Genomic DNA, 14585 nt, shown 5'->3' on the forward strand with positions numbered 1-14585 from the left:
TACTGGAGTGTTTAGTCTGGGTGTTACGTAGTAATCTGAAATTAACTTAAAAAAATATACAATTTATATTGTAACGTCACATTTTAAAAATAGCTAGAATGTTATTTTCTAACACACACATCACCAGTCAAGAATATAAATATATTAATATGCAAATGTTTTTTCCAAATTTGCAATATCATGTAAAATATGACTGCAATGATTATCAATTTGAAAAAAGACTGACTGCTAAGTCATTGTTTGTTTACCTTCTGCTCACTCCTTTGTGACTGATAAAAAAGGATATTAATTTTGCACAATTCTACAGTACTTCATGTGTGTTTTTCAATGCCATATATTTAAGGTGATGAGCAGAATTTCTTTACCATCAAACAGTGCAAGATGCTTCTTGGGAAGTTGAATGGTTACTAATGTTTCTACTGCCACATCCCTTGATACTCCTGAAGTCAAACAACAATGTTAAAATCGTAAAACAGTCGGATTTTCTTTTTAAAATAAATTTAGTAGTCGCCAATAATTTAACCCAGAGAAATCACGGTTTAAACTGCTGTGTATGACAAACGGCACACATGCCCTGTCAAATGTTGACACGAATGTACACTACAACAGGGTAGCACATTATTATTCACAGCAGCACATTTTAAGCAGGAAGGTTTTTTAAAGCCTTGTTAAATTAGTGAAACATTTATAAGAATTCTTACAGTTTCTCCAGCTCTCGGTCCATTTCAGTATCTATTAGCAGGTCTGCCTTGTTTGGCAGGCAATCTGGACAGAAAAAAAAAGTTGGTTGTTTCCATTACCCTTGTACCAACCCTGGATAGTAAAGCAAAGATCCTACAAGGATCACAGGAACACCATCCCCCTGACATTCCAGGCCAGGGAGACTGTAACTGTCTTATTCTGCTTTGCTGTGATGAGAAAGCCTTTTACAACTTTCAAAAAATAACTCGCCTCAAGACTTAGTAGTAGCTTAATTTATTTTTTACTATTTAAAATACCAGCCATAAGTATTCTTCATTATGTTCTCAGTAGCATAATATAATATAAATAATTAAGGTTCATTTTGAATCCAGCTAAAGCTTTTCTCAAAAAAAAAAAAAAAAAAAAGGTCACCAGTTATGAAAGATACACTAATAAAGATTGATTATTTTGATCATGTTTTCTATTGCATGTTTCTTAGCTATGTTGTTTATTGTTGATTTTCTTTGAAACCAGGAATGCATTTAATGATGACTAATAAAAATACACAAATGTTTCTTTATTTTCTTTAATCACATACTGGGAAAGATTGCTGCACAGTTACTTGGCCCCAATAACACAAAAGTACCTGACCTCTTCAAATGTCAATGAAAGAAAAACATGCCACAAATGAATAGCCTCAAGTTTCAGACAGAAAATCCTTCTTTCAGCAAGCCCTTTAGTTTGCATCAAATTACTACTTTGTAAATCCTTCAGATAAGTACTTAAGCAATATATGTTACAGTTCAGGAGAGTGACAGATACTGAAAATAGTAATGGGGCTAGAAGAGCATTTAGTTTAAACATAAGGAACTTAAATGCTGTGTTCTTAAGCAAGCATTTTACAGCTGCCTTGAACTAAGTTCATGCAAAGGTCAAGGTTAGAAGATTGAAGACCACTGTTGTTATATTTATCACATCAATCAGGATATTACAGTACATTTCTCTATTAAAGCTATCTGGTTGCAGCTATTGGAAAACACAATTTCTGATTGTAACTTGCCCATTAGTTTAGACTGAATACATTTATTTGCTATTCAAATGTAGGAAGTACTTCTCCTTTTTGAACATGTCTATGTTTTCTCTCTCTAGATGGCATGGCTGTTTCATATGCCTGTTAACAGAGTTCATCTCATAAAACAAGTTTGAATGCTATTTTCAAATCTTTAGCAAATTATGACTTATGCATTTATATAAAACTAAAAAGTCAAATAAACTATTCCTTCTGAACCAAGGTTTATGAATCCAATAGGATGTTGGTAATAACGAGCATATTAAAATGGTCTTCTACATCACACTCATCTTACCTACAAATGCATTTAGATTTCTAGGACTTTAAAACCCTAATACCTTTCATCTGCCTTCTTAGCTTTGCTTGCTGGTAGGTGACTTAAAAGGACCCGTCTAAAGATTTACAGAGGATTTAACTAATGAACTGGAAGTTTCCTTAAACATCTTCAATAATTTGACACACAAATATTACAGGAGAATGACATCTCTTTAATCCCCCTGTTCTGTGATGCATGTAAATCAATAAAGATTGTTATCAAAATCCATTTACAATACCAGAGACATACCAACACCACATGAATGTAGCTAAATGGATGTTGATTGTATTAACAAACAATACAGCTTATTTTACAGCAAATAAAGCTATTGGATTTCCTTCTTGAGAACCTCTATGTGTGTTATTTGGCGCTCTACAACTACCCAGTGAAACAAAAACTATACTATGCATTTAAACTTCTTTCGAAGTCTTTATAGGACAACACACTATACAAAAAGAAAATAAGAAAATGTGTTCTTACTTATACTGTCTACTACCAAATTCCCGTGGAGATGTTTTTCTTTGGGTGGAGTGTTATATATAAATACAAATAAAATAAAAAAAATCAGGAATTAAATTATTATACCATAGCAGCAGCTTGGAAGACAGAACCATGAAGTTTAGGAGGTTCACTCATCTGCGAGCAATAAGAGGGTCAGAGAGGGACTGGATCATTAATTAGTGCTCTGTAAATGATGGGATACTTCACACCTTGTAAGACAGGACACCTGTGGTAGCTAACTCAGTGTCTTTACACAGTAAAATGCTAATTTGCTGGCAAACACCATGGGGTTCCCAGCAGGGCTCAGCGATACATGCTGATCTGAAGGTCAGTTCTTTCAGTGATGGCAGGAAAGGCTGCTTCCCAGTGCATCCCCGCGTGTGTCTGTGTGGGAGCGGGAGAGTGGGATCTGTGGCAGCGTGAGAAACCATAACTTGACATGCAAAACATGCTGCTTAACTGGGAGCAGGAATTGACAGGCATCAGCTGTGGTGTGTAAAGTCGCAATTACTCCAGTTCTGTCTCTCCCAGCTGGAGTTGGCAATGGTGTATGAGAAGTCCAAGAGTGGGGAACATTTTCAAGCGCGGGCCATATGAACACATTCACAAACTGTCCTGTAAAAAGGTTTGTGTGTTCCCTGGTCACTGATGAACTCGAGTGTTAGTGGTCATTAAAGGATGTTTTTTCAATATCAGCAACACATAACTTGGCACACTAAAGTGAACACTCAGCTGTTGTTTCTGAATACAGTTATAAGTGTTCCATTTTTCTTGCTTATTTTTTTTTTTACATACTTACACATTTCCCCCTATTAAATATTTCTAAAATACCATGATAAAATCTAAATGTGAACAGGTTTGCAACACCAAGTACAGTTATTATTAAAAATTATAACAATCAGAACTTGTGGAAAAAAAAATTGCCAATTGATAGGTTTTAAATGGAGGAGATGTCTTTTAAGATAGTACATAAACTAACTAAATTAAAAAAAGGACAACATTTATTGAATTTCTTATTAAAGCTTAGGTACTTACCAATGTCACAGTTGATCCCCTCGTGCTTTGCAATTGCCATCAAGAATCCGTAGAAGGATACACACTGTACTTGGCACAGAGTCTCTTTAATGGATGGCATTGGGGGGGACTGTGGAAATACAACTCTGTATTAAAAGAAGTAATTCATTTGTTTACCTTCTATTTCAACTTTAGAATCGTGACATATGCAAAATATTCATATCCTTCCTATTTATGTTTTTTTTCTTTTCTTTTTAATATCTATGATTTTTCACTGAAGGGGCATTTTCATTTTCACTTAAGGTTCCACCAGTTTAATCTTCAATGAGGATAAGCCTGATTGAGCTTGGACACGTTTAAAACAGATCACACTGCTCTACTTTGAAGTCTGAATACCTGTGTAAAGGACCATTCTTTACCTAATCTCTGTAACTATAATTTGACGTATGGGATAAGATAGAAACGTGCAAATGAAAATATTCTTATAGATCATCTTTTAAATTCCAGGTTGAAGGCACTACAAAAGACTTCCTGTACAGCAGGGCTACATCTGCTTCATAATTGAACAAAAGATAAACCCACAGCGGTTCAAGGATTAATGAATGCAGTCCATTCATGTGTACGGTTTTATGGGCTGAGAAGTTTAGAATAACTTCTAGAGAGATGCCTAAGGGAAAGTAAACAAAGCTACTGTTACAGTTAAAATACACTTATAAAGTCGTCACAGACTTCAAAAGATTCTGAACTGTTTTCATACATGTGGTCTGTTTAATGTACTCTTGTCGTGAACAGGTATGAGGACTTTGCTATAAAATGGAGCAGGTGTGTTTGCCTAACTACACTCACAACAATTGTGTAGTCTTCTAGCTATTTCAAACATATTTTATTCAATTAAAACTCTGAAGTTTCCCACAAACACATTTTCTAAACTCCGGTTAACATTTTCTATACTGTACCTTAACAACATTCATACAAACAGAAATATCTCAGGCAACTACCAAAACACAGAGACATTAGACCTTGTGTAAAAAAAAAAAAAAAAAAAAAAAGTGATAAATAACATAGCACAGTGGTTAACTAAAAAAAAAAAAAAAAAAAAAAAAACAAGATCCATTTAATTCTCACATTAAATGACCTGAGCCGCAGTATCACTGGTGGCCAGACGGGAGAGCTGTTCTGTTGAGAAGTCGGGACTATCACAGTGTTGGGGCTTTTCCCAGAAAGCAGGCCCTGATAAATCACAGCAATGTCTCCTTCCTGCAAATGGACACAGAATGTTGCAGATAACATTGATGTTAATATAATTCACTGTAGTAAGGTAAGGTTCAAGACAATGTTGTGTAGAATCTGCATTTGGTTTGGAATCTAAGTGGATGTTATATAGGCACATAACTAGCAAATTCCAGTGTTGTCTGAGACAAACAACCCAAGGGAAACCATTAGATGGCAAAGTGGGACTGTAAATGTGAAGGAGTCGTAGCAGATTTTCATGGTTGCAAATTCGGTAAATGTAGCACAGATATGCAAGAAAAAAAAAAAGTCAGTATATGAAGCACTGTAATCGGAGACAGAGGGCAACTAAAGGACTATTAAAATACTTCCCAAAGACACATCACAGTTATTTACTTTGTTAAACAATATCAAGTTATGAAGTTAGGTTAATCAGGTTAAATTAAAAATAATAATCTAATTTCTTAAAAATGGAGGAATCTAACATTGGTACCTACACACTGTGATTTAACTTTAAATGTACTGAAGTATATAGACTCTTGCTCCCCCGATGCTGAAGAGTTTATGATAACCAGGTCACTTTGGCTCCAGTACATATATCCTTGGTAAATATAAAATCATGTGCGAGCTGTTAATAATTACACTATGAAACAAACAGCAGGCACTATGAAACCTAGCTGCGGTAGGTCAAGAATACGTACAAAGAAGTGTAAATAAACAGCAACCCATGTCCTGCAGACATCTCAATGAAGCGCAGGAGACAGGCCTAACATGAAGACACGTGCGGCTTTATAAACACGTCTGTATTTACTTTATTAGTTTATTTTTTAACCAGTGCGTTTATTGACACAGCCAGCTGGTTTATTACAAATAGAGTTGCTCAGTTTCACCTTCAGAAGCACGTATCATGATGTAATCTCTAATGTAAATGTTTACTGTAAACAGCGGTCTTGGGTTCGATAGCCAGTTACATTTCGCTTTTTAAAAAATATATATTTCTGAAAGACATACAATACCAACTGCTTCAATTAATATTCATATTCTGTTTTCCATTTGTGTATGATTGACTGTGCCTACATACAGCACCATAGCACCAATGCTATTCAAATATTAAAAGGCTCCCTTATGACACAGACAAGCTCATTCAAGAGAGCTTTCAAGATGGCATTCACTGCATATGATCAATGATTGTACAACACCAGGGGTTCCACTAATTGGCCATCTGGTTGTCACAAGTAAATTTAAGAAATGAAGACTCCTGTAACACAAAACAGACATAGTTCTGTCAGAATGTGTTTCTTTATGTCATAAGAACCATTTTTAATAGACGTGATCCCCTGCTGTGACTGGTTTTCTAACTGAGGGTAGTACATACCGTATTATAATATGCAAAAGAATCATTTTGTTTTGCAACTGTAACTGTACAAATTAGCTGCCAGAAATGTACGAGATTCCACATTCATTTCTTACAGACATTCTACCAGAATATTCCTCTTTTTTATTTTTATTTTTTTTATAAAGAGAGGTTCATTGAGAATATATCTGCAAGAGGAACTGCATTTTAGGATTTTAACCTAGTTTTTCCCCAGGTATCTAACTTCAAAATTCTTTTTAAATTTTATTATGCATGCTTAAAATAAAAGTAAAGAAAAAACTATAATACACAGACTACCCTGTACACTCACCCTCATAGAAAAATTGAATGTGGAATGCATAGAGAAAATCTGAAAATTTCATCAGACGGTCCATAGCATCGTCCATCAGCACAATCCTACAGCCAAACCAATAAACCAGTTACTTCAATGGCCAGTGCTAACAATATCAATAATATAACAACATAGATAAACAGCTGTACCTTCAGTATTTTTACAATACTGACCTTTATCTGAATTAAGACATTTTAGCTACAAGCTGGACGATTCAGTGAAACACTACATTATTTAAAATTATGTAAAAATATAAATATATACAGGTGCATAGGATACAAAACTATAGGGTAATATGCATAAATGAGATTAACATCTTAAGTAAATGTGCCTCTGAGCTACGGCACGGATGTAAACGTTTAGTCTTTACAACATGCTATATAGTAAAATAATGTATTATTGTTTAATGAAGTGCTTGCTGTTTACAGGGACTGAAAGACATAGATTGCACTTCTTTGCATGACAAAAGGAAATCAAACTCTATTAAGCCCCTTTTGAACAGCGATTGGAAAAACAATTAGCTTGATCTATAAAGGCAGCTACTGACTCTAGAATGAATCAAAGTAACTGAACCATAAATCAAAGACTGGGGGTACAGAGAAAGGGGTAAAGCACACTGAAAAAAGCTAACCAATACAGTCAGAGGATCAGAGAGTTGTGAATTTGTCTTTATTCTTGCTTAAATTAAATAAATCAATTATATATATATACATACATATATATATATATATATACAGTATATATGTATATATATATATATATATATATATAAACACACACTTATAAACAGTATGCATTGGAGGTATAGTTCATTTATCCTTTCCTTTTATTATTTTAGCTCATTTCAATATATCTTATCTTGAGTGTATGAAATGCAGAAGCTGGCATATTATGATCATTCTCATTTAGAGATTTACAGTTCAATTGAGAAAAAATATTACAGGTTTATATATAGGAGTACAAGGATGATGCACATTTTGGCGTATAACACTGCTGAATTAAAATGACCTCTACATTTCAAGCATGTTATAACTTTACATCTGGCTGAATAATGGACAGATTCCCTACATCTGGAAAGTTTTCAATTATGCTACCGTGATACCCCACACGGGAGCTGCAAAGCTGTATACACAGCTGTGGCCAAAAGATTTGCATCACTTAGAATTTTAGGATTGAGACATAATTAAAAAAAAAACTAAAAAAAAACTACATGAACATAATCTAGATCTTTTATTTAACATTATGTAATCAAAGAAACTACAAAATTATATTGTGAAAGTCTACCGGAAGCCATAATAGTAGGACCGTATTTCATGTTAGATTTCAAAATGTCACATTTTTAAATTTTTGGTCACAGCGGTATACAACAGAACAACCTGTCACTTCCACATGGTGAAAGTGCTTCACAATACACTGAACCAAGGACTGTATTACCTTGGCTTTTGTAACACAATACTTTGTCAATAGAGCATAATTTAAACTGTATTTAATAGTTATTACAAAACTTTAAAACAGTATCGAAATACAGAATAAAATATGTCATGGATTACAGATAAGCAGACATACTCTAAAGCGTCAAACATTGTTTCAAAGCAGGAATTTATAAAATGTAATCAGAAATAAAAGTCCTCAATTGAAAAAGAACAATAATGCCTGTCTGTACTTCAGAAAACCCACAAAACGTGAAATTCTAAATACAGTCATTTTTTTTGTAGCACTCTGTATAGATTAACTCTGCTTTTGGTTAACAATAAAGATTACCTTTTGGTTAGGTATTTTAGTTAGGCAAACTGCTATCCAATGATCCAACAACACTGCATTTAGAAGGAGTGTTATAGCAAACCGGACAGCAATGCTGACAGCACTCTCTCTTAGAAGTTCTTGGAGGCTAAAGCTTCCTTATTTATGTCTGGTGTGAATGATCGGGCACAGAGAGGATTTCCGCCACGAGGCTCCAACAATGTTAGCGATCTCTGGAACTGTACCTGACTCATCAAAACATGGATCTGTTACAGAAACAAATTACAGTGCACATGATCGACGGAATGATTTCTTGGCATAATGTCTTAAAATAAACAAGCTAGTGTATCAAGGCAGAGAGACGTTCAATGCATTCAGGATTATAATATTCAGAATGTATAAAACGACTGGTAAGCAAACACCTTGCAGCACTGATATCTCACACCGCAGTGGAGATGCAATTTAAGCAGCCCAGTTCATTAGCACTGGTGCATTTACAGATGTTAAAAAACCCAACTGTATAAATGGGTAATTGTATGTAAAAATAATGTGATATCTTGTAACAATTGTAAGTAAATCTGGATAAGGGCGTCTGCTAAGAAATAAATAATAATAATAATCATCACACTTCAAAATTCCAGTGAGGGTTGGTGACAAGTTAGCATGCATCGCGAAACGGGATAACCAAATACATTCATTATAGATATGCTATCTTAAAGAGGGATGAGGACCATATACACCACATCTCAATTATGATGGAAAGAACTGCCAAGTCATTTTTTGTTAACAATAAGCTGTTACAATCTAATAAACTAATAGAAATGTATTTAAAATCGTCAAACCCACAAGCAGTTCCACAGAAATGAAAGAACACACAAATTTCCCCATCCATGGTACCTATTTGTGTAGCACAGTAGTTGTCAGATCTGTTCATACATCTATGTACAGCCTAGGTTGCTATAGTATTAAATGGTTACCTTAACAACAGTCTACAGCAGTTCTTGAGAATCAGACTTAATGGAATTAGTCATAAGAGCATTGTGAATGAGGCATATAGTTAATATGTGTCCCCTGCAGATAGTGATTGATTTCTGTATATAATGCTTGGATATACATACACTTTTTTACCTTGCTGTCTTTTGCACAAGTTCCACGGGAAAATCAGGACAGAGAAGCTGAAGAAGAGACCTAGAAGATCTGAAAGAGAAAAAAAAAACATTGCTGTAGCCTTTATTGAGAACACATTGAAAAATCAACAGTAAGATAAAACAAACTCGCATGTAAAATGCTCATTCCCCTCCAAAAAAAAAGCATTTAAATGCAAATATTTACTATAAATGCAAATATTTACTATAAACCCACGTGTGCAGTCAGTACTGACAAATAAACTCAATGGGGAAGACTAGCAGTCTCATTTGGCTCCCATATAGGTTTACCTTTGCATTACTTGTACTTTGACGTATTTACAAACATAAAAGGTATTTTACAAACATTTATAAACATCACGCTTTAATATGCAAAGGTCATCCTTGCAAAAAGCTATGTTTGCTTTGTACTGGTCACATACAATATAACCCTTCCTTCTTATGTTAGATATGTTGTGTTATGATATGTTACACAGCTTTATAGCACAAATGACCATACTGTCTGAAAACCAATTGAATGACAGCCATTGTGGCCAAGAGGTCTTTCTGGTCTAATGCAGTGGTCTAACTTTGTAAATTCTGTATAGGTAGCTATCCAATCTACACTATATACTGTTAGTATTCACCCTTCTGAAAAACTGGAATTCTCCCTTAATGCTATGCTTAAACTGCTGGCAACCATCCAAAAGAAGAATTGGTTGGATGAATTGCTTTAAGAACCCATATAGAGTTATTTCAGTGTAGCCCATTTGTACTTCTATGGAGTGCTCCTATTGCTCTGGTTTCCTAAATCCAATTTCCTATTCGGAATGAACAGTGCCCAGTGGACTGCATTCCATTCCTAGCTTTAACTAAGGGGTGGTTGGGAAGTCAAGAGAACTGATCTCAAGATGACTATACAGTTTAAATCTCTATTTTATGATAAAGGAGAAATCTGTATTTAGACTTCACCTCTCTACGGACTGCTTTTGGATATGCTACAAAGTAGACAGAGTAACACAAACATCCCTCTACTTCCAGAAAACAAACAAAAAAACAAAACATCGAGACTACATTTTATTACCACCTGTTTGTGAGCAGGGCCTCATTTTTCTAGTTGAGCCAAAATTATAGTGGAAAAAGCAGTAAGACTTAATTGCATAACGTAATGGAATAATTACACTTGTCATTCAGTGGCTTAAGTTTAACTTGTCTGACAACATTATATATATATATATATATATATATATATATATATATATATATATATATATATATATATATATATATATATATATATATACATAACCCTAATGAATACCTTAAGCATTAAAACACCAAAGCTACCTGTCAATTTCCTTAATGATGTTCCTTAAAAAAAGTGGTAGGTAGGTGTGGTGACTTATCTAAAATGACAGCGTGTCAAATCCCTTAATAACCCAGTGATCATCACGTAACATTCATTTCGACTTGTAATGAAAGCAACTTCACAACAATATATTCCTGCTCTACAGTAATGACATCTGTAAATTGCAGGGAATGTACACTTTGTTTACTGTAAAGTGACTTCACTTCCCAACCACTTCATCGATGCAAGTAGTGGTATCAAAATATCCCCCCCCCCCCCCCCCCCCCCCCCCCCCCAACACAATGTTTTTGGCATGACTAAATACTCTATAATACTCTAAATAACCTTGCTAACTCAACAGCAGAAAAAAAAGAGTTCTGTCCTTGGTCTGACTTTAGGCCATGCAGTCCTTTAAGATAACAATACCCCTCATTGTTAATCAGTTTGAACCACTCACTAAAAATAGAATTAATAGACTCAGCTATACGTTATGCCGCTCATTACCAAACAATTATGAAAATGAATTATGTGACAAAGTTAATTGTAAATTGTGTTTTTTGTTATGTCCTGGAACTTATAACAAACTTGTACTTTTACAAAACAGAACACTGATGCAATAAAATACTGCTGTGTCCTGCTACAGGTATACAGTTCAAAGTTCTGGGTTAACATAGGGATCTATCTATACAGCCTGTGAAATTAAATTGGGACACATTTGCTGTATATTAATTTGTTAAAAAGTTCCAGGACATATATAAAATAATACTAAAAAACCTTTCAAATACTGTACTGAGGTGTGTGAGAGTGAGAAAAAAAGAAAATAAAGTGAAAATATAACAATTGCTACTCGTGCTGCAAGGACCAGCACGGTACTTGTTTTGAAAAAGTGTTTGGGTATCTGTCTCGTTGTTTTGGCCACCGTGCCTTTTTGTTTGGTGTCAGTGTGCAAGATGTGTTTTAGTAGAACCTTTTTGTTTAAATAATTACACGCTTTCACCGGTAGTACCTGTGTGTGTGCGTCAGCTTCCTGGTCTGGGGATGTCATTACTCAGCCATCCTGCCACAGACTTGTATATTTATCAGCAATAACGTGTTATTTTCTTTTCTTCAGGCATCTCATTTCCTAGATCTGAATTATTTTTTTTTGAAGTAATGAAAAATGCATTAATTTTATGCAGAGACTGTAATCGCCGCATACAGGGCAGATTATTGCTGGATAACCTGACTGACAGATATTTTGTTATTGCATTGGTGTTTAAAGGATGGGAACTCTTTACAGCTGAAGCTTGAATAACACATCCATTTTAAAATAAAAAAGAATGAAAAAAAATTGAAATCTCATTTTGAAATACATTCAAATCAGCAGGAATACAGGTGAGCACATGTGATTGGAAGGCGAACTAGTTAAAAAACAGAAAGCAGAGAGTAATCATGAGAGGTGAGGGGTGAACTTAGTGGGGTACCACAAGGGTTTGTACTTGGACCCTTACTGTTCCTCATTTATTGGACCAAGATACACATTGCAAGATTGTCAAATTTGGGGGAATAGTGGACTCTGAATCAGCAGCCCAGATAATTCAAAGGGGTTTGGACCTGTGCAACTGGGCAGACTTGTGGCAAATTCATTTTAATGTTAAGAAATGTAAATTATTGCATATTAGGCATACATCCATGTTATAAGTATAACATTAACAGGATGGAAATAGGGGACAAGGATTTTGAAAAGGATCTCTAAAATTGTTTTAATCCTTTTTGAAAATCTGGCTTTGCATCCAAAATAGAGTCCAGTTTTTTTTTTTTTTTTTATATACAGTAGCATTCTTGGACCAGTAAGTTTCAGTCTTATTATTTATGATGAGCTTTTACTGTTTCTGGCACATTAACTTGTTGATACTAAAGAAACAGAATCTAAACATCCCCCTCAAAAAGGGTAATCAGCACACCTATTGACCCCTGAAGTATATAGAACACAATCCATGGTTTCTAAACAATTTAGTTCAAGCACTGTAGTGTAAGATTTGTGGGCCACACATTCCCAACACAGTGTAAATATTAAGAAATGGAATATCTAACCCCATATGTTCTACAACAAAAAAAATAACATTACAGTCGTCTTTTAAAAGGGGAAGTTTCAAGATCCTAAAACAAAAGTTGTAATCAAGTCCACTAGTACCTCTTAGTCCACTGGTAAAAAATACATAAATACAATAAAATATCACTACCATTTTACATGTCTATGTAAACTCCCTGTACAGAAGCCATGTTTAAGACTATACAGATTGATGACAGTAGGACAGCTGATTAGAGCTGCTGTTCTATACGGTGTTTGAAATATGCTAGTTCTTTGATATTCAGCACCTATGGGGTTTATTTCAGTGACACTGAGAAAACGTACATTTCAAAAAGCATGAATAACCATAGCAATAAATATAAAAAGTTTCTGGAAATACTGGTGGTGCAGGCTGTGCAAAAGAAAGCAACCCTGATTTTTCCTTTTCCTAATTCTTAAGAAGGCATTTCTTTTTTACTTCACTCTTACAGAAAATCCTTTCAGGGAGGAGTTTGTGCTGAAAGGTGATGCAGCTTGTCAACTGCACTGTTCCAACGCGCACTGCAGGGTTTGGAAATCACACAGTGTGCTCTGTTAGTAAAGACCTTCGTTGAATAGCAGATGGGCTCCAATATCAACTCTCACTTATTTCACCGAATCAGCTGTAATACACAAATTGCCAAATTAGGCATGCCTCAATGCTTTAAGCTCAGTTGTTAATTAGAAACAGACCATTTTTGTTTTAGCACCCCCACCCCCCCCCTATTTCCAACATAAACATTTCTGGCATGTGCAGAGACAGTTTATTGTTCCCTGAGAGTACAAGTCAAACAAATGTTAAATAGCAGTGAAACGTGTTCTGTTATCTATGGCTCTAACTGCTGGCTTCATATCGTACACCCTCATTAGCTCTGATCTTGTTACCTTATGGGAGGCAGTCCAAGATTAGTACTAATCAGGCAGGGTCCGTAAGACCAGCCGTTAAGACATTCAAATCTTGCCAATTCTCTGCATATAGTTCAGACTGGATAGATATTGTTGGTCAACTTCCCTGGCTGTTAAAAGTTCATATCCACATGTTATTTATAAACACTTCTTTTTCAATTTTTATTGCATCAATTTCCGATACATTATTCTACCCAGCTTTCCCACCAATTCAAAAGTTGCGTCACTGTTGCAACCCACTTGTCGATCGGGAGAAATGAAGATCAGCAGACAACCTCTGTTCCTGCGGTCTAATCATTCTCCTCTTTTCACCCGCCACAGCCAGGTAATGGATGTTTACCCAGGTCTGAACCCTGGAGGCTGACACATGATGAGCCAGACAATCCCCAGCCCATTTTCCTCGTTAACCCTCCCTAATCCAGCCAAGACCATCTATGAGAACGATAATAATAAAAAATAAAACATGAAGGGGGTCTTGTTTAAAAAAAAAAAGTTCTCTTTTGCTTAAATGACTGTCAATCATCAAGACCTGCACCAACTGTGCACTTTCATTTGCCAGCTAGAGCGCCTGTCATTCAAAGCGCCTACTTTGAAATTAGCAGGTTAAGGTGTAGGTAGGCTTTTGCGATAGGTATATGGTGGCAGTTACTAGTTTGATTTGAAAATGGGGAGCAAGAGGAAAACACTTAGTGAATATTGTGAACGATACCCTGACCAATGGCTGAAATCTCCACGTCAGGAGGAAGTGGGCCCATCTGCCTTACCTTTCAGTGACACCAGTGAGTCCAGCTGTGCTGAAGCAGGAAAGGGGTGGAGCTCAGACTAAGTGCAAGTTAATTCTGTTCAGCTATCTAATGTTTT

The 14585-nt window shown here is 35.3% G+C and overlaps 1 pseudogene; it reads right to left on the minus strand.

Annotated features, from left to right (window-relative positions):
* Positions 1–697: 697 nt before the first annotated feature.
* LOC117964160 (centriolar satellite-associated tubulin polyglutamylase complex regulator 1-like) overlaps positions 698–14585 on the minus strand; it is a 32965-nt pseudogene continuing 19077 nt past the window's right edge.

This window comes from Acipenser ruthenus, chromosome 28, assembly GCF_902713425.1.
Source record: "Acipenser ruthenus chromosome 28, fAciRut3.2 maternal haplotype, whole genome shotgun sequence".
NCBI classification, from domain to species: domain Eukaryota; kingdom Metazoa; phylum Chordata; class Actinopteri; order Acipenseriformes; family Acipenseridae; genus Acipenser; species Acipenser ruthenus.